This window comes from Pongo abelii, chromosome 19, assembly GCF_028885655.2.
Source record: "Pongo abelii isolate AG06213 chromosome 19, NHGRI_mPonAbe1-v2.0_pri, whole genome shotgun sequence".
NCBI lineage: Eukaryota > Metazoa > Chordata > Mammalia > Primates > Hominidae > Pongo > Pongo abelii.
The window spans coordinates 53,260,995-53,286,463 of record NC_072004.2 but is presented as its reverse complement, the minus strand read 5'-3'; the positions used below and the strand labels follow the sequence as shown (position 1 = coordinate 53,286,463).

The 25,469-nt window shown below is 43.8% G+C and overlaps 1 long non-coding RNA gene across 1 annotated transcript; it reads left to right on the top strand.

Annotated features, from left to right (window-relative positions):
• The first annotated feature begins 1,288 nt into the window (after positions 1-1,288).
• On the top strand, positions 1,289-25,469 carry LOC129051383 (uncharacterized). The gene is made up of 8 exons (XR_008515572.2): positions 1,289-1,512; positions 11,997-12,097; positions 12,673-12,815; positions 13,686-14,037; positions 17,814-18,637; positions 19,757-19,863; positions 23,212-23,679; positions 23,939-25,469. It is a non-coding gene; the product is annotated as an uncharacterized LOC129051383 (long non-coding RNA).

The following is a 25,469-nucleotide window of genomic DNA, read 5'->3' as shown; positions in this document are numbered from 1 at the left end:
ACCAAATTCTTTTTTAAAGGTTTCTGGTATTGATTACCTCCACAGCTCGAGAAAAAATGTTTGTGGTTAAGTTACCAGCCATTCTCAACTCTCTTCTCACTTGCCACGTCTTACTATAAAGTTCAGAAGACTAGACCTCATCTTCCCAGACTCCCTTGCAATGAGGGTGGTCATGTACTCTGTTCTGGACAGTGACATATAAAAATAAACCTGCAAACCTCGTTCCTTTAAGAAAAAAAATAGCAGAAAACAAAACCCTAAGCAAAAAATTCTTGTAAAAAACCATCGAGATGGCCGGGCATGATGGCTCACACCTGTAATCAGAGCACTTTGGGAGGCCAAGGCAGGTGGATCATGAGGTCAGGAGATCGAGACCATCCTGGCTAACATGGTGAAACCCTGTCTTTACTAAAAATACAAAAACAAAATAGCCAGGCGTGGTGGTGGGCGCCTGTAGTCCCAGCTACTCAGGAGGCTGAGGCAGGAGAATGGTGTGAACCCAGGAGGCAGAGCTTGCAGTGAGCTGAGATCGTGCCACTGCACTCCAGCCTAGGCAACAGAGCAAGACTCCATCTCAAAAACAAACAAACAAAAAAACCATTGAGATGTGTTTTTTTGGTTTCTTTCTTTTTTTTTCTTTTTTGAGGCAGATTCTCACTCTGTTGCCCAAGCTGGAGTGCAATGACATGATCTCCGCTCACTGCAAGCTCCACCTCCTAGGTTCAAGCAGTTCTCCTGCCTCAGCCTCCCAAGTACCTGGGATTACAGGCATGTGCCACCATGCTTGGCTAATTTTTTGTATTTTTAGTAGAGATGGGGTTTCACCATGTTGGCCAGGCTGGTCTCGAACTCCCGAACTCAGGTGATTGACCTACCTCAGCCTCCCAACGTGCTGGGATTACAGGTGTGAGCCACCGTGCTGACCTGGTTTCTTTTCAAATGATAGAGTTGAAGGAGAAGTTAGTCAGATTTGGGCACCTTTACTGAAATACATGTATTTATATATAAATACACATATAAATAATCATATTTGATTATTCCTCACTTGGGATTGGATTTATTTCATTTCCTTTCCTTTCCTAGGAATGAGTGGCAGTTGTGAAGGGTATTTTTCGGAGTTTTTGAGAGTTTTTAGTGAAGATATGGGTTGGTCTTGTCCTCTCTAAATTAACTTTGTGAATATATCACACATGCTTCTGAAACAATTAAAACGATATGGATTGATGAAATTAAAAAAAGAATCTGCAGGAGTGAGGGACTTCCAAAAATACTTTTGTTTCTTCATAAAAGAAATAATTCACAGCTGGTGCTCGCCTGTTGCCGTCCCTCATGCCTTGACCACGATGTGAAAACCGGAGCTATGGCAGCCATCTTGAAACCAGAAATGACCAGCAGAAAGACAAAGGGCTAATATGCTAATGATGGCAGAGCATAAAGGAAAAGCCTGTGTCCTTGATGGCGTTGTAGAGGAGCTGAACCAGCTGCAGTAGCCACCTGCCTCCAGGTTATAAGGTATTAGATGTCTGTATATTTGGAGCCAGTCGTTCTTCAATTGTAATATGTGAACCAGCAGCAGCTCAGTATCACTTGAGGATTTTTTTTTTTTTTTTGAGATGGAGTCTGGTTCTGTTGCCCAGGCTGGAGTGCAATGGTGTGATCTTGGCTTACTGCAACCTCTGCCTCCCAGGTTCAAGTGATTCTCCTGCCTCAGCCTCCCAAGTAGCTGGGATTACAGGTATGCACCACCACACCCGGTGAATTTTTGTATTTTTAGTAGAGACGGGGTTTCACCATGTTGGCCAGGCTGTCTCGAACTCCTGATCTCAAGTGATCCACCTACCTCAGCTTCCTAAAGTGCTGGGATTAAAGCGTGAGCCACCGAGCCCGGCCAGGAATTTTTAAAAAATGCAGATCCTTGGACTTTACTCTAGACCTACAGAATCAGCAACTCCAGGGTTGGGGCTCAGAAAGCTGAGGCTTAAGCCCTCCAGGCGATTCTGATGCACACAGAAGTTGGAGAATCAGCCTTAAACCAATGCTTCTGAAACTTTAATGTGCATAAACATCACATGGAGATGTTGTTAAAATGCAGATTCTGGTTCAGTAGGTGTACTGATGCAATGGTCAGATCGGGATTTCCCCATATTGGGACTGAGGCAATCATTCCCCAGTCTGCTGGGGGTGTTGGCAGATGAAAGCCCTCAGATGAATACCTCTCTAAGAAGAGAGCTATCTCAGGCAATATCATGTTCCCTGATATGAGGCAGCCTCCATTCAATGGCTGGTTGATGTGCGGAAATGAAGTCCTAGCCCCCCTTCCTCAAGGCAGGGCAGCTTTATTATTTGTTTTAATTTTAATTTTTTTTTTCAAGATAGGGTCTTACTCTGTTGCCAGACTGGAGTGCAGTGTGGCATGATCTCATCTTACTGCAACCTCCGCCTCCTGGGTTCAAGTGATTCTCCTGCTTCAGCCTCCTGAGTAGCTGGGACTACCGGCACCCACCACGATGCCCAGCTAATTTTTGTATTTTTAGTAGAGATGGGGTTTCACCGTGTTGGCCAGGCTGGTCTTGGACTTCTGACATCAGGTGATCTGTCGCCTCGGCCTCCCAAAGTGCTGGGATTACAGGTGTAAGTCACTGCGCCTGGCCCAGGGCAGCTTTGAAGGGCTCTCCAACCTATAGACCTCACCACAGACTCAGCTGAAGCCTCTCCTCCAACTGCTTCAACATCTCCCCCTCCACAAGCTTGCCTTCCTCACTTCTCATAGGTGTTGTTCTTTAGACAGAAGTTGCCAGATTTGGCAAATATAAACACCAAACGCCCAGTGAAATTTGAATTTCAGACAAACAAGAATAACTTTTAATATAAACATGTCCCAAATATTGCACTCTTTATCTGTAATACAAACTTAACTTGGCATGCTATATTTTATCTGGCAACCCTGTTCCTAAAGCACTCCCAAATAAATTTCCCACGTGACTCAGTAGATCTCAGACTCAGAGTCTGTTTCCCAGGGAACCTAATTTATGACAGTTGGTATCAGGAGTTATCATGAGAAGCAGATTCTAAAATGGGATTATGCAGCTGTTTCACCCAACAGCCAGCTTACAATACACACCTGATAAAACCCATGGCAAGAGGTTGTAGCGTGATTATTAAAACTTCCGGCCAGGTGCAGTAGCTCATGCCTGTAATCCCAGCACTTTAGGAGGCCAAGGCCGGTGGATTGCTTGTGCTCAGGAGTTCAAGACCAGCCTGGACAACATAGCAAAACCCCATCTCTACCAAAAAAAAAAAAAAAGAAAAGAAAAAATTTCCAGGCACAGTGGCTCATGCTTATAATCCCAGCACTTTGGGAGGCCGAGGTGGGTGGATCACAAGGTCGAGAGTTCGAGACCAGACTGGCCAACATGGTGAAAGCCCATCTCTACTAAAAATACAAAAATTAGCCAGGTATGGTGGTGCATGCCTGTAATCCCAGCTACTCGGGAGGCTGAGGCAGAAGAATTGATTGAAACCAGAAGTTGGAGGTTGCAGTGAGCCAAGATTGTACCACTGCACTCCAGTCTGGGCAACAAGAGCAAAACTCCGTTGCAAAAAAAAAAAAAAAAATTAGCCAGACATGGTGGCACACACCTGTAGTCCCAGCTACTTGGGAGGCTGAGGTGGATCACTTGAGCTTGGGAAGCAGAGGTTACATTGAGCTGAGATGCTGCCACTGTACTCCAGCCTGGACAACAGAGCAAGACTGTCTCAAAGAGACAAGAAAACCAAACCAAACCAAAACAACAACAAAAAACCTCCAACAGCAGGGAACTGGAATGGGAAACTGATGGAAGAGAACAGACTGGAGAAGAATTTGAGAGTCTCAAGGGCAATAGTAATTATATTAATATAAGGACTTGAGAATTGGATGGCTGTTTCTTCTGGCTCTTGCTGCATTGGAGAAAGACATGAAAGGCTGAGGGTCATTAATCGCCTGTAAGTTGAAGTGTGAAAACCAGAGGCCCTCCTTGGCAGCATATAGAGACTCATCACCTGCAATGGGAGAGCAGAAAAGGCTGAGGAACACGAGCGGGCCTTCATTATAAGAGCAGCAAAGTTCCAAAGAAGGTTGGGTTCTCTATCACGTTCAGCTCCAGTGTATGCCAAAGGAACTGCAAGACCTAGATCACAGATTCCAGCAAGAGCCAGGAAAGTACATCTGGCACTATATCTTGAGGGTGGTGGATCAAGGAGCACTGAATAAAGTTGGATAACAGAGTCTATCGATGTGGGGCCAATATCCCATGATACAAGATTTAACAACTATTGAAGATCCCAGGAGATGGTGCTATTAAGCTGCTCGGTTGCCTCTCAAAGTTTGGAAAAATCAATGGTCCATTGTAAGTGGAGTAGAAATGCTAGAACTATCATGGGCCATGGGAGGGTCTAAGGGCACTGTATTTACAAAGCAATAAGGAATGCGCTGACTGAGGGGCACTGGCATGTTGGGAAACTCACTGTGGCTGTTACATATGGGTCAGTGTTCATGGTAGCAAATGCTGCCACAGAACTGGGATCCCTGAGAGTAACGGGTAGGATCCCAAGAGACAGCATTTAACCCTCAGATGCAAGCTGGGCACAATTAGCATAATGAGTGACACCAGGGAGGACCTGATCCAAGGAGAACTATGGAGAAAATTAATAAGAATATGAAGTTTTGGCCGGGTGTGGTGGCTCACACCTGTAATCCCAACACTTTGGGAGGCCAAGGCAGGCAGATCATGAGGTCAAGAGATCAAAACCATCCTGGCCAACATGGTGGAACCCTGTCTCTATTAAAAATACAAAAATTAGCTGGGTGTGGTGGCACATGCCTGTAATCCCAGCTACTCTGGAGGCTGAGGTAGGAGAATCACTTGAACCTGGGAGGCGGAGGCTGCAGTGAGTCAAGATCATGTCACTGCACTCCAACCTGGTGATAGAGCGAGACTCCATCTCAAAAAAAAAATTAATTTTAGCTTTTAACCAAAATGCCATTTCAAATCAGTAGGGAAAGGATGTACTATTCAATAAAAGAATAAATCCAGTGATGGAATCAGGTGATGGTGGAGCAATTGGAAAGCCATCAGGAATAAACTGGAGCCATGGTTCATATCACACCCCCAAATCACTCAAATGAATCAAACAGAAAAAGTGAAACAATAAAAGTGCCAGATGGAAACAAAAAAGAACATTATATTCCCAGGGGCAAGATCAATGGAGCAGCCAAAAACCCAGTTGTTCAATATGTACAACCAGAAGAAATCAAAGATGGGTGATTAGGAGTTTGAGGGCAGTCACTTCAATAACCCAGAACCCAGAACTTGACTGAAGGAGATAGTAGGTTTCCAGGAAGAAGTGCCACAGCAAATGTATATGATCGTGATTCCCCCAATCCTTCTCCAAAGAAACCAATGGCCATTTCCTCAGGAAAGGGTAATTCCCAACCATTTTGAGGGCTGTTGGATATAAGGCCTGAGTTAACACTGATGCCTGGAGACCCAAAGCTTCACTGTGGTCTCCCTGTTAAAGTGGGAGTATATTGGGGCTAGGTAATAAATGGAGCCTTTGACCCAGGTCTAGTTCACAGTGGGTCCAAAGACCCACCTGATTTTCTGTCTCCAGATGTATAATGCCAATGTAATATGACATGGAAATACTTGGGAGTTGGAAGAACCACCTCTGCTCCCCATCATTGCTGTCAGGGACTAGGATTTTACCCTCCATATAAGCCATTAGCCTGTTATTGTTTCATGTTTGCTGGTTGAATATGAGACTCTTGGGTCAGAGACAAAGGACTTTATCAGACCACAGCAAGCAGTATCAGCATCATGTGTGCATCCGTTCCTCTTGCCCCCAGTTCCCATAGAGGTGATGCAGAGGATCCAGATTGATGCCTATACATAGAGTGGGTTGTGTTACAGGAGAACAATCACTGAGTTTAGGGAATCCACCATTTTTTTCCTCCAACTTTTGTTTTAAGTTCCAGGGTACATGCACAGGATGTGCAGGTTTGTTACAAAGGGAAACGTGTGCCATGGTGGTTTGTTGCCCAGATCAACCTATCACCCAGGTATTAAGCCCAGCATTAATTAGCTGTTTTTCCTGATGCTCTCCCTCCCTAAAACCCCCTCCAACAGGCCCCAGTGTGTGTTGTTCCCCACCATGTTTCCATGTGTTCTCATTATTCAGCCCCCACTTAGAAATGAGAGCATGCGATGTTTGGTTTTCTGTTCCCGCGTTAGTTTGCTGAGATAACGGTTTCCAGCTCCATCCATGTTCCTGCAAAGGAAATGATCACATTCCTTTTTATGGGAATCCACTTTTTTTTTTTTTTTTTTTGAGACAGAGTCTCCCTCTGTCACCCAGGCTGGAGTGCAGTGGCTCAGTCTCGGCTCACTGCAAACTCCGCCTCCCAGGTTCAAGCAATTCTCCTGCCTCAGCCTCCTGAGTAGCTGGGATTACAGGCACCCACCACCACGCCCAGCTAATTTTTGTATTTTTAGTAGAGACGGAGTTTCACCGTGTTGGTCAGGCTGGTCTCAAACTCCTAACCTCGTGATCTGCCAGCCTCGGCCTCCCAAAGTGCTGAGATTACAGGTGTGAGCTACCGTGCCCGGCCAGGAATCCACTATTTTTATAAGCAGTATGCAAGTCTACTCTTTGTCCTAGAAGGAGATGTTAGCTCATCTCTCAAGGTTCATTGCTGTGTGTTCAACCCTGAGAAATCTGCTAAGTAGAGAGAAGTCAAAGTCTTGTCTTCCCAGCATATTAGCAGGAATGTTCAGGGATACTCAGAATCCGGATCAGATTGCTTCTCCCAAAAGTTCTTTTTTAGACTGTAAAATTAGGGCTATCATAGTGGAGAAGGCTAAGTAGAAACCTCTGAAACTACTCCCTCCTGTTCCATCCAAGAGAGTAACTAAAAAACAATATTACAGTCCAGGGAACAGCAGAGATTAAAACCACCTTTGAAGACTTCACGAATGCAGGAGTAATGTTTTCCCCACTTAATTCTGACCTTAACCAGAATGCAATGGTCCTTTGTAAGTGAAGTAGAAATGCTAGAAATGTAGGAACTTCAGTTCCTGAAGGATGTGGCAAACTCACCCAAGGAGTATCCCCAGTTGTGCTTGCTGGGTTACAAATGGTATTTTTGTTAGAGCAGATTAACATGGCTTTAGGTGTGTGGTATTAGCCATTAATCTGGCCAATGCATTCTTTTTTTTTTTTTTTTTGAGATGGAGTCTTGCTTTTGCTCTTTTGCCCAGGCTGGAGTGAAGTGGTGTGATCTCGGCTCACTGCAACCTCCACCACTTGGGTTCAAGTGATTCTCCTGCCTCAGCCTCCTGAGTAAGTAGAATTGTAGTGCCTGCTACCATGCCCCACTAATTTTTGTATTTTTACTAGAGACGGGGTTTTGTCATGTTGGCCAGGCTGGTCTTGAACTCCTGACCTCAGGCGATCCACCCACCTCAGCCCCGCAAGGTGCTAGGATTACAGGTGTGAGCCACCGCACCCGGCCGCATTCTTATCCATTTCTAACTGGAAGAAGTTCACATTCATGTGGGATGGACAACAGTGTAGATTTACAGTCTTGCCCTGGGGTTGTGTTAACTCTCTTGCATTCTGTAGAAATAAATTCTGAAAGGACCTTGACCATCTGAACACCCCAGAATATTACATTGGCCCACTATATCAATGACATGATGTTATTTGGACCAGATGAGCAAGAAATACAAATACTTGTTGGAGGCCTGGATAAGACATGTGTTCCAGAGGGTTCTATAAAGATTCAGGGGCCTGCCACAGTAGTGAAGTTTTAGTGGCTTCAAGCATACTAGGATATCTCCTTCCAAAGTAAAGGTCAAGTTATTCCATCTTGCACTTCCCACCACTAAGAAGCAAGCATAGTGCCTACCAGGCCTCTTTGGGCTCTGGTGGCGCATATTACCTACTTAGGAACACTGCTTTAAACCTTACCAAGTGACATGGAAATCTACCAGCATTGTGTGAGGCCTAGGGCAGGAAAGGGCTCCATAGTGGTTTCAGGTTACAGTACGAGCAGTCCTGCTTCTTGGGCCATGCGACCCATTATATCATATGGTTTTAGAGGCGAGATCAGCCTGGCCAACATAGCGAAACCTCATCTCTACTGAAAACACAAAAATTAGTCGGGTGTGGTGGCACACACCTGTAATCTCAGCTACTTGGGAGGCTGAGACAGAATGGTTTGAACCCCGGAGGCGGAGGTTGCAGTGAGCAGAGATGGTGTCACTGCATCCCAGCCTGGGTGACAGAGCAAGACTCTGTCTCAAAAAAAAAAAAAAGAAAATGCATTGGCCAGGCACGGTGGCTCACACCTGTAATCTCAACACTTTGGGAGGCTGAGGCAGGCGGATCACGAGGTCAGGAGATTCAGACCATCATGGCTAACACGGTGAAAGCCCGCCTCTACTAAAAATACAAAAAAATTAGCTGGGCATGGTGCTGGGCAACTAATCCCAGCTGCTTGGGAGGCTGAGGCGGGAGAACGCTGTGAACCCAGGAGGCGGAGCTTGCAGTGAGCCAAGATTGCACCACTGCACTCCAACCTGGGTGACAGAATGAGACTCAATCTCAAAAAAAAAAAAAAAAAAAAAAAAAAAAAACATCATGTGAGGTTTATGCCAGCCCCAATAACAGGCACGCACCACCACACCTGGCTAATTTTTGTATTTTTGTGGGGACCGGGTTTTGCCATATTGGCCAGGCTGGTCTTGACCTCAGGTGATCTGCCCATGTCAGCCTCCCTCAGTGTTGGGATTACAGACACGAGCTACCCTGCTGGCCGAGGAGGAACAATACTGAGACTGGTTCATGGATGGTTCAAGTTATATTCTAATGTGGTTACAAGCTGAAAACAAACTCTGCTAACTACAGTCCCTCTCAGGACTAGCCCTGAAATAAGGAGTGACAGGAAATCCTCCCAATGTTTAGAGATTTGGGGAGTGTGCTGATCATCTGCTTTGTGTAGAGAGAGACACATGGCTCAAGGCAAAAGTATATATGAGCTCATGGCAGTAGTGAATGGCTTCATTGGTTGCTCAGAGGCCTGGGAGGAGAAATATTAGAATATGGGAGGCCTGGGGGTATGGGGTGATATAGATCCACAGATCTACAGGAACGGGCATGAAATGTGAAGATCTTTGCATCACATGCTAATGCCTGTTCCCAGCAGCCACCGTGGGAGAGGCACTGAACAACAGGAGTGCACTAGGCAGAATGACCCAGCCAGCTGCTACCAGTCACCACAGGGCTGGCACAGTGTGCTCATAAATGGAGTTTATTAATCCACTTAGGCTACAGCAAAATACCACAAAAAATGTGGCTTAAACAACAGAAATTTGTTTTCTCACAGTTCTGGAGAAAGTCCAAAAATCAAACTGCCAGCAGGGTTGGTGTCTGGTTGCAGATGGCTGCCTTCATCCTGTGTAGGCACTTGCCCTTTCTTCAGTGCATGGGAGGTGGAGGGGAGGGCGGGCACATGCAAGAAAAGTGCTCTCCATGTCTCTTATAAGGGCACTAATCCTTTTGGATCAGGGCACCACCATTATGAGTTCACTTAACCTTAATTACTTCCTTAGAGGCCCCATCTCCAAATACAGCCATACTGGGGGCTAGGGCTCCTACATATACATTTTGGGGGAAAATAAACATTTAGTCCACAGTAGTGAGTATCCACATTGGAAAGGATAGAAGCTACTCAAGGGCCCAACGTCATTTATAAAGGCTGCTGTAACTTATGCTAGTGCTGAATGTTCGGTCTGCAAGCAACAGAGACCAACAGTAAGCCCTTGATATCACATTATGCCTTAAGGAGACCAAGCAACCACATTATTGATTGCCCCTACTATCCTAAAAGGGGCAATGACTTGTCTTCTTGGCAATCAACATATATCTTGGATATTGATTTTCCTTTCTTTCTTTTTGTTTTTTCTTTTTTTTTTGAGATGGGGTCCTCTCTGTTGCCCAGGCTGGAGTGCAGTGGCACAGTCTCAGCTCATTGCAACCTCCGCCTCCCGGGTTCAAGAAATTCTCCTGTCTCAGCCTCCCAAGTTGCTGGGACTACAGGTGCATGCCACCACGCCTGGCCAATTTTTTTTTTTTTTTTGTATTTTTAGTAAAGATGGAGTTTCACCATATTGGTCAGGGTGGTCTCTAACTCCTGACCTCAGGTGATCCACCCACCTTGGTCTCCCAAAGTGCTGAGATTACAGGCGTGAGCCACCTCGCCTGGCTAGATTTTCCTTTCTTACTTCTGTTGCCTCATCCAGCACCACTGCCCAAGGGTTTATAGTGCTTTGCCCACCATGATGGGAACCTGTAAAACATTGTATTGGCTCAAGGGATCCACTAAACAGTAAAGGAGGTATGTCAGTAGGACACTTTACCATGGGATCCATAGGTCCTATCGTATTCCATGCTACCCGGAGACATCTGGCCTGACAGTAATGGGATGGCCTTTGAAAGCCAGCTGAGACACCAGCTTAGAGTTAATAGATGGCATCCTACAGAATGCAGTATATACCCTAAATCAGTGCCCGTTATATAGTGCCGTGTCCCTAAAACGGTAGAATATGTGAGTCTGGGAACCAAAGGGTAGAAGTAGGAGTGGCTGTTTATCATCCCTCCCAATAGCTCACTTAGGGAATTTGTGCTTCTAGGTTCTGTGGCTCTAGAAGTCTTCATTCCCAGAGGGAAAATATTTCCACCAGGGGACACAAGAGTTCTAGTAAACTGTCAGTCACATTAGGTACTTTATACCAGGATACCAGCAGGCAAGGAAATGAGTCATCATCCTGTCAGGAGGAATTGCCCTCATCAGGAGGAGATAGGACTGCTGTCACATGATGGAGGCAGGGAAGAGTAAGTCTGGCACCCAAGTAATCCACTGGGGTTTCTCTTGATATTCCCCTGTCAATCTTTTTTTTGAGACAGAGTCTCACTCTGTCGTCCAGGCTGGAGTGCAGTGGCATGATCTTGGCCCACTGCAACCTCCATCCGCCAGGTTCAAGCAATTCTCCTGCCTCAGCCTCTCAAGTAGCTGGGATTACAGGCATCTGCCTCCACACCTGGCTAATTTTTGTATTTTTTGTAGAGACGGAGTTTCACCATGTTGGCCAGGTTAGTCTTGAAATCCCGATCTCAAGTGATCCACCCACCTTGGCCTCCCAAAGTGCTGGGATTAAAGGTGTGAGCCACTGCACCTGGCATCCCCTGCTCAATCTTGACAGTAATGGACAAATGCAGCATTACAGTTGGAGAAAGAAAGATATAATAATCAGGGACTCCTACTGCTCATGGAAAAGGATCAGGGTCCATCTCTCAGATAGGCCAGTTAGACCAGAAGAGGTGCTGGTTGAGGGTGGAGGTAATCAGGAATGGGCAGTAGAGAAGGAAGATGATGAGTATTGATTGTGACCTTGACACCAGCTGTGGTATTGGTGGGGGCAAGGATGTGGTTCATCCCACTGTCTTTACAAGTTTCCTTAGGAAAAGAGACCAATAAGAACACTGAAGGAGCTCTTCCAAGATGGAGTGAACTTATTCTATGAAACAAGTGGACTCAAAATGTGCAAGGAGTGCACTGTAGTGGGTGCTGTGGTGAGTTGCCCAGATTCTCTTTTCAGGATGGAGGCCCTCATTTACCCAGCTGCTGGGAGTGTTGGCAGTTGACGGTTCTCAGCTGAGTCATTCTCTGGAAATTTCTTTCAGCTAAAGAGAACCACCTTGCCCAACCAAGGTCACATCTTGGGGGCAGTCACATCCAATGACTGCTTGATGAGAGGGCCCACCCTGAAGGTAATTCCAGCTCCAGAGGTCCCTGTAAGGCTCAGCTGAGGCTTCTGTCGAATTGCATTGCAGATCGACTCAATCCTACTTCTGTTCCCTCTAAGATCTCCCCTTAATAAACCTCTTATATGCAGATTTCAGAATCTCAGGGCCTGTTTCCTGAGGAACCTGACCTACAACACAAGGTCTGCATGCAGATGGAGTTTGTGGTTCAGCATTTCTTACAACATCGCAGGTAATGCCAATGCTGTCAGTATGCAGAATTCAATTTTGGAATCAGATTTATGGGGACATAATTTACATGGAGTTAAAGTGTACTCTTTTTCAGAGTATGTTTTAATGAGTTTTCAAAAATGTACAGCGTCACATAGCCACCACCACAATCAAGATATGGAACATATCCATCACCCCCAAAAGTTCTCTCAGGCTCCTTTGTACCCAATCCCATATCCTCACTTCCATTTTCTGGCAATCATTAATCTTGTTTCTGTCCCTTTGGTTTTGATTTTCCAGAATGTCAAATAAATGAAAGAATATTACATATAGCCTTTTGAGTGTGACTTCAATCACTTACCATGATGTTTTGAGATTTATGTATGTCATTGAATGTATTGGTAGTTCATTCCTTTTTATCGCCATGTAGCATTTCATTGCATGGATGTGTTACAATTTGTTTATCCATCCTTAGTTGATAGACATTTGGATTGTTTCCAGTTTGGGGTGGTTATAAATAAATCTGGTATACATTTGTTAGCAGTTCTTTGTATAGAAATACGCTTTCATTTATTTTGGGAAAACACCTTGGAGTAGGATTGCTGAGTTGTATGGAAAATGTATGCCCAACTTCCGAAGGAGATGCCACACTGTCTTCCAAAGAGAATATACTATTTGCTTTCCCATCAGCAATGTCTAAGTGTTCCAGTTGCTCTACATCCTCCCCAGGACTTGGTATTGTCAGTTTCAAAACTTTTTAGCCATTCTAGTAGGTGTGTCACTATAGTGTGGCTTAAATTTGCCTTTACCTAGTAAATTATGGTGAAAGGCAGCTTCTTATATATTTGTTAAACACTTGTTTCTCTTATTTTGCAAAGTGTCCTTTCAACTCTTTTGTCCATTGAGTGGGGTGGGGGTTGCCTTTTTTTAATCTATTGAATTGAAAATGTTGGCCAGGTGAGGTGGCTCCTGCCTGTAATCCCAGCACTTTGGGAGGCTGAGGCAGGTGGATCACGAGGTCAGGAATTCAAGACCAGCCTAGCCAAGACGGTGAAGCTCTGTCTCTATGAAAAAATACAAAAATTAACCAGGCGTGGTGGCGGGAGCCTGTAATCTCAGCTACTCGGGAGGCTGAGGCAGAGAATTGCTTGAACCCTGGAGGCAGAGGTTGCAGCAACCTGAGATCATGCCACTGCACTCCAGCCTGGGGAACAGAGTGAGACTCTGTCTCAAAAAAAAGAAAACATTATTTGTATATTATGGGTAAATATATGGGTAAAGTGTTGTTTATATATCCTTGATCAGCTATAGCTTTGCAAGTTTTTTCTCCCAGTTTGCTCTGTTATCTTTTGGCTTGTCTTTTTATTTTCTAACAATGTTAGAAATTTTGTTAATTTTGAGACTCCGTCTCAAAAAAAAAAGTTCCTGATTTATACTTTTTACAGCCTATCTATAAAATCTTTCCCTACCCCAAGGTCACAAGACTGTCTACTAGATGTTTTAGAGTTTACATTTCGGCCTATAATCTATTCCCTAAAAATCGTAAATTTGGGGCTAATTTTTAAAATGTGGAAAAGAATCAGTTTTTCTTTGTCTGTTTGTTTTTGCAGGTAGATGTTGAATATTCCAGAACCATTTGTTGAAGAGACTATCTTTTTCCTATTGAATTATTTTGGCAGCTTGTTAAAAAGCAATAGACCAGGTGGAGCATGGTGGCTCAAGCCTGTAATCCCAGCACTTCGGAGCCCAAGGTGGGCGGATTACTTAAAGTCAGGAGTTGGAGACCAAACTGGCCAACATGGTGAAATCCCGTTTCTACTGAAAAAAAAACAAAAATTAGTCAGGCATGGTTGTGGGTGCCTGTAATCCCAGCCACTCAGGAGTCTGAGGCAGGAGAATCACTTGAACCCAGGAGGTGAAGGTTGCAGTGAACCGAGATCACACCACTGCACTCCACCATAGGTAAAACAGCAAGGCCCTGTCTCAGAAAAAAAAAAAAAAAAAGAAGGACCATAGATGTGTGGGTCTATTCCTGGATTCCCAATTCTGTTCCATGGATCTATATCTACCCTTATATCAATACCACACTGTCTTGATCACTGTCCAGCTTTATAGTAAGTCTTGTGATCAAGTAGTGTGAGTCCTTCAACTTTGTTCTTTTTTAATCAAAATTGTTTTAGCTATTCCAGGTACTTTGCTTTTCCATATAAATTCTTAAATCAGCTTATCAATTTCTACCAAAAAAGCCCACTAAGATTTGAATTGGAATTGCACTGAACCTATAGATCAATTTAAATGTGAATAATGAATCTTCCAGTCTTTGAACATGGCATATCTTTCCATTGATTTTGGTCTTGTTAATTTCTGTGATCAGTGTTTTATAGTTTTTTGCAAAAAATATTGCCCATTTTTGTTATATTTATCCCTATTTTAATTTGGGGTGGTATTGTACATGGTACTTTATAAAATTTCAATTAATTTTTCAGTTAAAATTTCATTGCAAGTACATAGGAATAGAATTAATTTTTGTATATTGACCTTGTATCTTGCAACCTTGCTAAACTCTAAGAACTCTTTTTTTTTTTTTTTTGAGACAGAGTCTCACTCTCTTGCCTGGGCTGGAATGCAGTGGTGTGATCTCGGCTCACTGCAACCTCCACCTCCTGGGTTCAAGTGATTCTCTTGCCTCAGCCTCCCAAGTACCTGGGATTACAGGCACACGCCACCACGCCTGGCTAATTTTTGTGTTTTTAGTAGAGATAGGGTTTCACCATGTTGTCCAGGCTGGCTTCAAACTCCTGACCTCAGGTGATCTGCCTGCCTTGGCCTCCCAAAGTCCTGGGATTACAGGCCTGAGCCACCACGCCCAGCCAATGCTAAGAACTCTTATGAGGAGAAAGATTCAATTCATGGGTCTGATCAGATATTTTAAATAAGAAATCTACATTATTCTTTAAAGCAATTTTTTATTATTTATTTATTTATTTATTTATTTATTTATTTATTTATTTTTGAGACTGAGTCTGCTGTGTCACTCAGGCTGGAGTGCAGTGGCATGATCTCAGCTCACTGAAACCTCCACCTCCCTGGTTCAAGCAATTCTTTTGCTTCAGCCTCCCGAGTAGCTAAGACTACAGGCACACGCCACAATGCCCAAATAATTTTTGTATTTTCAGTAGAGAAGGGGTTTCACCATGTTGGTCAGGCTGGTCTCAAACTCCTGACCTCAGGTGATCTGCCCACCTTGGCCTCCCAAAGTGTTGGGATTACAGGTGTGAGCCACCGTGCCAAAGAACAGCAATTATAGATCACAATTATATATCAGAAGAAGAGTGTTAAGATGGCAACAAGGGAACAAGGGGCCGGGCGCAGTGGCTCATGCCTGCAATCCCAGCATTTTGGGAGTCTGAGGCCAGAGAATCACTTGAAACCAGGAAGTGGAGGTGGAGGTTGCCATGAGCTGAGATTACGCCACTGCCCCTCCAGCCTGGGCAACAGAGGGAGACTGCGTATCAAAAAAAAAAAAAAAAAAAAAGAAAAAAAAAGGATGACATCAAGGGAATCCAAATAAAAGAAAAAGGGATCATGTAACCTCCCACCACCTCACAAATCAACTGTTTCTCTAGTTCCCTTTCCAGGTTTCCAGATTTAATCACAATTTTATTCTCTGTTTTTCTTTAATTTCTCACAAGCATTTTCATAAGCTATATAGTGCTTCTAGTTATAATTTTAAATAGCTGTATCCTATTTTATTAAGTACATGTATCATAATGGACTTAAACTTTCCTCTATTTCCATTTATTAAAGAATAAATTCTCAGGAGTGGGATTTCTGAGCCCAAGGATTTGAACATTCCTATGGTTATTGACATGTATTGTCAAATTGTACTGCAAATGAGTACAGGATTTCTACATTGTAAAATTCATTTCTGTGTGACACACAGAGCTAGCACACTACTCTGAAAGACAGATGGAACTCGGAAAAATGAAGCGAACAGAATGTAGATAGGTAAAGGTTGGAGTATTGATGTCAAGAATGGCATAACACACAGAACATTCAGGAACAATGGTTAGAATGAAGTTTGAGTAGTGAGTGGTTTAAGTGTAGATTCACATTTTGGGATCAGATTGTGGAATGCCAACCTGAGGAACTGAGACTCCATTCTGTAGGCAATGAAAAGCTGCTGAAGATTGATAAAATAACAATGATGTTTTATTTTTTATTTATTTTTGTTTTTTCTTTTTTTTGAGACTGAGTCTCGCTCTTGTCGCCCAGGCTGGAGTGCAGTGGCATGATCTCAGTTCACTGCAACCTCTGCCTCCCATGTTCAAGCCATTTGGGAGGCCAAGGCGGGTGGGTCACCTGAGGTCAGGAGCACAAGACCAGCCTGACCAACATGGAGAAACCTCATCTCGCTTGAACCCAGGAGGCAGAGGTTGCAGTGAGCCAAGATCACGCCATTGCACTCTAGCCTGGGCAGCAAGAGCGAAACTCCGTCTCAAAAAAAAAAAAAGAATCATCCCATTAGTCATCAGGAATCTGCCTCTGAGAGGGCAAGTTACAAAATCCCCATTTAAGCCAGAACCTGTTTTCTTTTCTTTTCTTTTCTTTTTTTTTTTTTTTTTTTGAGATGGAGTCTCACTTTGTCACCCAGGCTAGAGTGCAGTGGCATGATCTCGGCTCACTGCAACTTCCGCCTCCTGGGTTCAAGCGTTCAATTTCCGCCTCAAGGGTTCAATTCTCCTGCCTCAGCCTCCCAGGTAGCTGGGACTACAAGCGCACACCACCACCCCCAGCTAATTTTTTGTATTTTAGTAGAGACGGGCTTTCACGGTGTTGCCCAGGCTGGTGGTGAACTCCTGACCTCGTGATCCACCCTCCAGAGCAGGGAGATGATAGGGGACGGGTGGGTAAAGGTCGTACAGGCATGAGGGGATGGAAGGTGCCCCTGGGCCATACAAGAGTCTGCACTTCTCTTCCTTCTTGTGCTCTGTGTAGATGCACTGCAATTTGCAGACAAATTCCTTTGAGATGCTCCCATGGACTGAGGCCATGTGTGTCATCTGCACTCTCCATCTCCATTATGTTCCTGGATCAAGTAGAATTTGACCAATTTAAGGAGTAGACAGTACAGGGGGAACAGAAAGGAGAGAATGGAAGGGAAATTCTTTGCAGTCTTCTCAGACACCATGGACACCAGGAACAATTTCATCATGCCACATCATTTGTAGGCAATCGCCAATTGATTGGGATATGGAACAACTGGAACTCTCATTCATAGCAGACTGGAGTGTAAAATAATCCAATTTAGAAAAACAGGCAGGGTGTGGTGGCTCACACCTGTAATCCCAGCACTTTGAGAGGCTGAGGTGGGAGGATCACTTGAGTCCAGGAGGCTTGAGACCAGCCTGGGCAAGATAGGAAGACCCTGTCTCTACATATAATTTAAAAAACAAGTGAGCCGATTGTGATGGTGCACACCTGTGGTCCCAGCTCTGTGGGAGGCTGAGGTGGGAGGCTCACTTAACCCCAGGAGGCCAAGTCTGCAGTGAAGTGTCCTCATGCCACTGCACTCCAGCCTGGGCAATAGAGCAAGACTCTGTCTCAAAAAATTAAAAAATAGAAAGAAAAACTGCTTGGTGAGTTGTAATACAGTCATATATCTACATCCATGTTCTGGCTTTTCTACTAAAAAATTACCCAAGAGAAAGGAAAATATATTTGTCTGTTTTTAACAGCTTTACTCATCATAGCCCCAGGCTGGAAACAATGCAGATGGTCACCACCAGGAGAAAGGAGAAATGAATTGTGGTTTTCATACAACAGTGTGGCCCTCAGCAATAATAAGGAGGTAGGCCACAGGAAACATCAATGGGCCTCCCAACTGAGCGGAAGAAGACAGATCCAAACAGACACATGCTGTGAGAATTCCATTCGAGTCAAGTTGAACAACAGGCCATAATGGTGTCACCCTTGGGGGTCACTGACTGGGAGGGGCACGAAGGAGTCCTCCAGAGGCTGGAAATGTTCTGGATCTGGTTCTGGGTGGTGGTTGCACAGGTGTTTGCCTCCATTAAAAACAGGCTGAGGCTGGGTGCAGCAGCTGATGCCTGTAATTCAGCAATTTGGTAGGCTGAGGCAGGAGGATTGCTTGAGCCCAGGAGTTCGAGACCAGCCTGGGCAGCATAGCAAGACGTGGTCTCTACTAAAAATCAAAAAAATCAGTGGGACATGGTGGTGCATGCCTGTAGTCCAAGCTACAGGGAGGCTGAGGCAGGAAGACTGCTTCAGCCTGGGAGGTTTAGGCCACAGTGAGAGCTGTGATCGTGCCACTGCACTCCAGGTTCAGTGACAGAGCAAGAACTTGTCTCCCAACAAAACAAAACAAAACAAAACTCAAACAGAAAACCAGGATCTACATTTTATTCTACCTAGACAATATCTCTATAAAATACTGCTAAAAGAAAAAAATCTCCCAGAGCCCAAGGAGACACAGGCACAGCTCAGAGTTCCAGCAAATCAGCACCTTAGCATCACCTTGAGCCTTGGTGGTTAGTCACAGGTAAGCAGCCGCACTGGTGAGTCCAGCCCATAAAGGAGGGCCATCTGCTCCAAGCCTTGCCTGGAGGGGCCCTGGTCATTCCCACTATCCATCACAAGTACAATGGCTAACCAATGTGTGCCAAATACATAAAATGTAGCGGGCGCAGTGGCTCACGCCTGTAATCCCAGCACTTTGGGAGGCTGAGATGGGTAGATCACAAGGTCAGGAGATTGAGACCATCCTGGCTGACACGGTGAAACCCTGCCTCTACTAAAAATACAAAAAAATTAGCCAGGCATGGTGGCGGGCGCCTATGGTCCCAGCTGCTTGGGAGGCTGAGGCAGGAGAATGGTGTGCACCCGGGAGGCGGAGCTTGTAGTGAGCCGAGGTCCTGCCACTGCACTCCAGCCTGAGTGACAGAGTGAGACTCCATCTCAAAAAAACAACAACAAAAAAGGAAGCAAACTGGGTATGTGCTTTTAGAGATGTTGTAAGTTTTCAGCATTATAAATGAATAGAGATGACTAGCAATAGTTAGTTTGGTGGACAGATTTTTGGTATCTTAACTAGTTTTGGATTTCTTCCACTAAAGGGATTGCCTGTTGAACGTTTGTTAGGAATGTTAAGTACTGAAGGCAAACTGCCTGGGTTTGAATTTTGTTCTGTCCCTTGCATCCTGCCTGGCTTCAAATCCTAGCTTTGCTTATTAAGTTCTTTTAAGTGGATGATCTTTGAGCAAATGTCTTAGCTTCTATTTTCCCAAGTAAATAGACACAGTAGTTGCTATCTTGTGAAATAGTCATGTAATTGACCAGCATTTACTAAGTTGCATCAGTGTTCAGTTTCAGTCATTGGTGATTCTGTAGTCAGACTGTGAGGGGGTTTTAGGGTGGGGGGTGGTGTATGTGTGTAGCACTTAATTTCATGCAGAAAGGAAAAGATACTTTTGATAACTGAGAGGCAGCTTTTCTCTGCTTTTGTGTCAAAACAGAAGAAGGGAATTTGGACAGGGAAACGAATTCTGTTCAATACTAAGCTCTCTTCCTCAAAATCAGAGGTACATAGAATGTGTAATAATTTACAGAATGTCTAGACTGAAACAATCCGATTTTTTAAAATTTATTTTTATTTTTTCAGGTTGAGACTGAGCTGAAGTTAATCTCTGGTGATGTTCTGGATGTACTGGACAAACACCTCATTCCAGCAGCTAACACTGGCAAGTCCAAGGTTTTCTATTATGAAATGTAGGTTCTATACTAACAACTAACAAGTGTACTTCAATAATTTTAAACACTCTCAGGAATAATTGGCTTTCTTTTTGTTCTTAGACATTTCCTATTATTTTCCTTATTAAATATAACCAAAAATCCCACAGAAATTAACTGAGGAGCCTCTAAATATCAACAAAATTATCATTTGATAGACTAGAATTAAACAAGCAAGTGGTTCCAAGAAATGGCACAAGTGTATTAATCATAAAATAAAATTTCTCCATGAAACATTCAGCCAGTACTGTGAAATGTGTGGCCATTTGGGGGAGGGGAATGAGATAGGTCCCATGAAAGCAAAAGAATATAAATAAGTAAAGCAAAAGCTAATGCATTTTTATAAGAGCCTGACCATCTTTTTATTCCAACATTGACTATCCTTCTAACATTAAACAATTATTTTTAAATAAAAGTTGGAAACCTACATAGAAGAAAGTCATGATTCTAAAAAGGCCAACTTTTAATCTTAACTTTTCCTTTCTAGTATAGACCCTACATTTCAAAACAGAAAACCTTTGACTTGCCAGTGTTAGCTGCTGGAATGAAGTGTTTGTCCAGTGCATCCAGCATGTTGCCACAGATTAACTTTAGCTCAGTCTCAACCTGAAAAAAATAAAAATAAATTTTAAAAAATCATATTGTTTCAGTCTAGAAATTCTGTAAATTATTACACATTTCTATCTACCTCTGGTTTTGTGGAAGAGAACTTAGTAATACAGAGAATTCGTATCCCTCTCCAAACTCACTTCTTCACTTTTGACACAAAAGCAGAGAAAAGCTGCCTCTCCCTTAGCAAAAGTATCTTTTCCTTTTTGCATGCAATTAAGTGCTACACACACACACCACCCCCACCCCAACACCCCATCACAGTCCAATTGCAGAATCACCAATGACTAAATCTAAACACTGATGCAACTTGGTAAATGCTGGTCAATTACATGACTATTTCACAAGATAGCAACTATTGTGTCCATTTACTTGGGAAAACAAGCTAAGACATTTGCTCAAAGATCATCCTCTTAAAAGAACTTAATAAGCAGAGCTAGGATTTGAAGCCAGGCAGGGTGCAAGAGACAGAACAAAATTCAAACCCAGGCAGTTTGCCTTCAGTACTTACATTCCTAACAATGTACAACAGGCGATCCTTTTAGTGGAAGAGATCCAAAACTAGTTAAGATACCAAAAATCTATGGACCAAAAAAACTATCGCAACTCATCTCTATTCATTTATAATGCTGAAAATGTACAGCACCTCTAAACGCACATACCCAACTTGCTTCCTTTTTTTTTTCTTTTTCTTTTTTTGAGACAGAGTTTTGCTTTGTCCCTCAGGCTGGAGTGCAATGGCACAATCTCAGCTCACTGCAACCTCCACCTCCCGGGTTCACGCCATTCTCTGCCTCAGCCTCCCAAGTTGCTGGGACTACAGGTGCTACCACCATGCCAGGCTAATTTTTTTTTTTTTTTTGTAGGTTTAGTAGAGACGGGGTTTCACCGTGTTAGCCAAGATGGCCTCAATCTCCTAACCTTGTGATCCACCCACCTCGGCCTCCCAAAGTGCTGGGATTACAGGTGTGAGCCACTGTGCCCAGCCACTTGCTTCCTATTTTCTATGAACTCATGGCACTACTGTTGAACCTTTCTAGGTTCCTCTCATGCCCCTGGAACCTCCTTTCCACTGTAAAACATTCTCTCGCTCTTTCTTCCGTAATAGCATTCTCATCTTAGCTAAGCAAAACTGTTTTCTGAATCAACTATCTCCCTGATGACTTTTCAGATAGAGACTGCTGTAGGAGACGAAAGGTTTCTATGTTCTCCTAGCTCCTCACATACTCAATGACTGCTCTCCTGTTACTCCCAACCCTTCCTCCTCACAAGCCGATATTCTACATTCTATTTCTCAGTTTCTGTCTCAATAGCTCTCTAGGCTGTTCTCCCACATTCAATGACTATCTACAGCCAACCTACCCAATATCTGAGATCACACCAAGGTATGGTGTGGCCACGTTCCACTCAACAGAGTTCTTTGCTTTCTACTCGAAGACTTGCACATGTCCATACCCCTAACTGCGCTGCTCCATACTAGAAGTCATACACTGTAATGCTTCACTCTTGGCCATGGCTTCCTCTTTTAGTTTCTTTTCTCTTCTTGTTTCTACTTAGGGACTCAGCAAGACATCTACACTCTTTCTCTCTCCCTTTCTTCTTCCCTTCTTTCTTTCCTTCTTTCTTTCTTTTTCTTTCTTTCTTTTCTTTTCTTTCTTTCTTTCTCTTTCTTCTTTCTTTTCTTTCTCTTTCTCTCTCTCTCTTTTCTTCTTTCCTTTTTTATGCCTGTACCTCATCTAAGACATCAAGTCTCGAACTTTTCACATCTTCTCCCAATGTATCAGTTACTTCCTCATTCCTCTGGGACACAAAACTTGTCTATTGGTCATCGAAATTCTTTGACCCAACATATTTCATGGTAATGATAACATCAACCCCAGCTTACAACTTTATTTTTAGGGACAGGGTCTCACTTCTTTTGCCCACTGCTGCAGCTTCCAGGAGAAAAAGTTATTCAACTCTGCCCTGGAATATTCTGTACCCTAATCCACGTGAGCAAAAGACAAAAATCTACCAAGATATAAAATGTGTACTACATATACAGTCAAGTGAGCACTAGGCTGTGACCTCAAATGCCAATGACTATGGCCAAATTACTGACAGACATACCCTGAGAACTAAGCCAGACACTCAAAAGAAACAAGCCTCCCTTTTCAGAGACATTTTCTAAAACCATAAAGATAAAAGGCAAAAATTAGGACATGCTCAGTTAACAACAACCTCCTTCCCCCAGATAATTCCTGTTGTGTAAATCCAAAGATTAAAAACTATGACATTGGATAAAAAAACCTGAGTCTTTCAATAAAAAAAGAATGGGACAAATTTAACCCAAAACATTCATCATTTTTCTTGAAAATACAGTAGTTCCCTTTTATCTCAGAGGGATCCATTCTGAGACGCCCCAGTGGATACACTGAAACCATGGATAATACCAAACCTTATATATACTATATTTTGTTCTATACATACAAACTCATGGTAAAGTTTAATTTATAAACTAGGCACAGTAAAAGATTAATACCAGAACAATTATACTCTAATAGAAGTTACAAGAACATAGTCTCTTTTTCTCTCAAAATATCTTATTGTACTGTACCACACTGGTAACTCAAACTGTGGATAAGGGGGGACTGCTCTACAACAGTCTCACCATTTGCCAGTATTTCCAATCATTTTTCCCTTGTCTTCTCCTCCCTTGTTTCCTTCTTTCTGTTCAAGGCTGCTGATTATTCTCCAGGAGGCTCTTGTAGCTCCAATCACGTGCTTATATGTAACAGACAGGAGGTTTCTTTCTTCAGCTGTCAGCTCCACATCCATCCCTGCTAATTTCTTCATTGACTCCACCATTTCTATAAGGGAAAAGCAAAATCTGTACACCTGCAGAATTAGCACCACATGGATGCTGCCAAAGGGTTTTCTGCCTGTGTCCTCTGGAGCGGTGACATCACGTCCCTCTGGACAGGAGCTCATTAAGCAACACTTGGAGCAGTCAAGCAGTGCCACACCAGAATGTGGGGACCAGTGACTTCAGGGAGTGCTGGGCAGCAGCCCCAAGGTCCTCAGGGTGCCCCAGGGCCTTCCTTGGAAACCGTACTGCCGTCAGTGCCCTGGCACCATGGGCCTGTGATGAGAGTGCAGCCTGAGCGATCTACACAATGCCTTCAGGGTCGCTCTTCCATCGTCCTGGTGAGGAGCACAGCCCTGATCCATGCAGGCCTCCTGACCCACACCCTCATGTTCTCTCCCAAACACACTTTCTTATCTGTTCAATATGGGCAGGCTGAGAAGGCTAAAAATTTCCCAAATTTTTGAGTTCTGCTTCCCTTTTGATTATAAGTTCTGTCTCTAAATCATTCCTCTTTTCTTTCATTTTCCTAGAAACATACAAGAGAATGAAGCTGCTCCTTCAATACTTTGCTTAGATATTTCTTCTACCAAATTTCAGGTTCATCGCTGGCAAGTTCTGCCTTCCAGAAAACAGTAGGATATGAGCACAATTCAGCCAAGTTCTTTGTCACATTATGACAAGCGTCACCTTTCCTCCAATGTCCGATAATGTGTTCTTCATTGCCATCTGAGACTTCATCTGAATGACTTTTCCCTTCTGTATTTTTATTTTTTAAAGAGACTGGGTCTCCCACTGTTGGCCAGGATGGTCTTGAACTATCATCCTCAAACAATCCTCCCGTCTTGGCCTCCCAAAGTGCTAAGATTCCAGGCATGAGACACCATGCCCGACACCCTCCATATGCTACCAACATTCTGTCCAGCTGTCGTCTTCTCAGCCCTCGCCAGAATCACCCTTAACCAAGAGTCACAGGGAGAAGACAGCCACCCACACTTCAAGAGACAGGCCTGGAACAGAGCCTTCCTGCACAGCCTCAGAAGGGACCCACCCTGATGACACCTTGATCTTGGACCCATGGCCTCCAGTACTGTGAGACAGTAACATTCTGTTGTTGAAGGTGCCCAGTCTGTGGTACTGTAAAACAGCCCTAGGAAACTAACACAGCCTCTTAGCCCACAGATGGTGGAGAGATGGAATGCTCAGTGGAGCTCCAGGCTTACTGTCTACAGCTCCCAAAGTGTGCTACGGGACCCTTGGGTGGGTGAGGTATGCAAGGTAATTTTGGGTGGTGCAGGGTGAATAATTTCAATTGACATAAAAATGTGTTTATCTTACTGGGTAAATCAGGGGTCCTCACCTGTTAGGAACCAGGCTGCCCAGCAGGAGGTGAGCAGCCAGTCAGCAAGCAAAGCTTCATCTGTAGAAACAGCCGCTCCCCATCCCTCACATTACCGCACGAGCTCTGCCACCTGTCACATGAGTGGTGCCGTTACATTCTCATAGAACCCAACTGTGAACTCAGCATGCCAAGGATCTAGATTGCGTGCTCCTTATGAGAACCTAAGGCCGGAAGATCTGTGACTGTCTCCCATCACCTCCCGATGGGACCATGTAGTTGCAGGAAAACAAGTTCAGGGCTCCCACTGATTCTATATTATGGTGAGTTGTGTAATTATTTCATTATATATTACAGTGAAATAATCATAGAAATAAAGCACACAATAAATGTAATGGGCTTGAATCATCTCTGCATCATCCCTTCCCCTTCTCCCAGGCCTGTGGAAGAGTTGTCTTCAAGAAAACTGTCATCTGGTGCCAAAAAGTTTGGGGACCACTGGTGTAAATGTTTCTAAGAATAGTTAAACAACATAAACTTTACATGCTATGAAGAATACAGGTTTAAATGCTAATAAAAATAGGTGCAAATGAAAACACTCTTTCTGTGGTCCAGGGAATCTTAACCATTCTATCAGAAAGACTTGCAGCTTGGAGCTGCAGCTGCCCTCCCACATCCTGCCCACTGTAAAGCCCTGCAACACACACACACACACACACACACATGCACATACATACACATGCATATACTTGCACACACACATGCACACAGATGCACATACATAAATACATT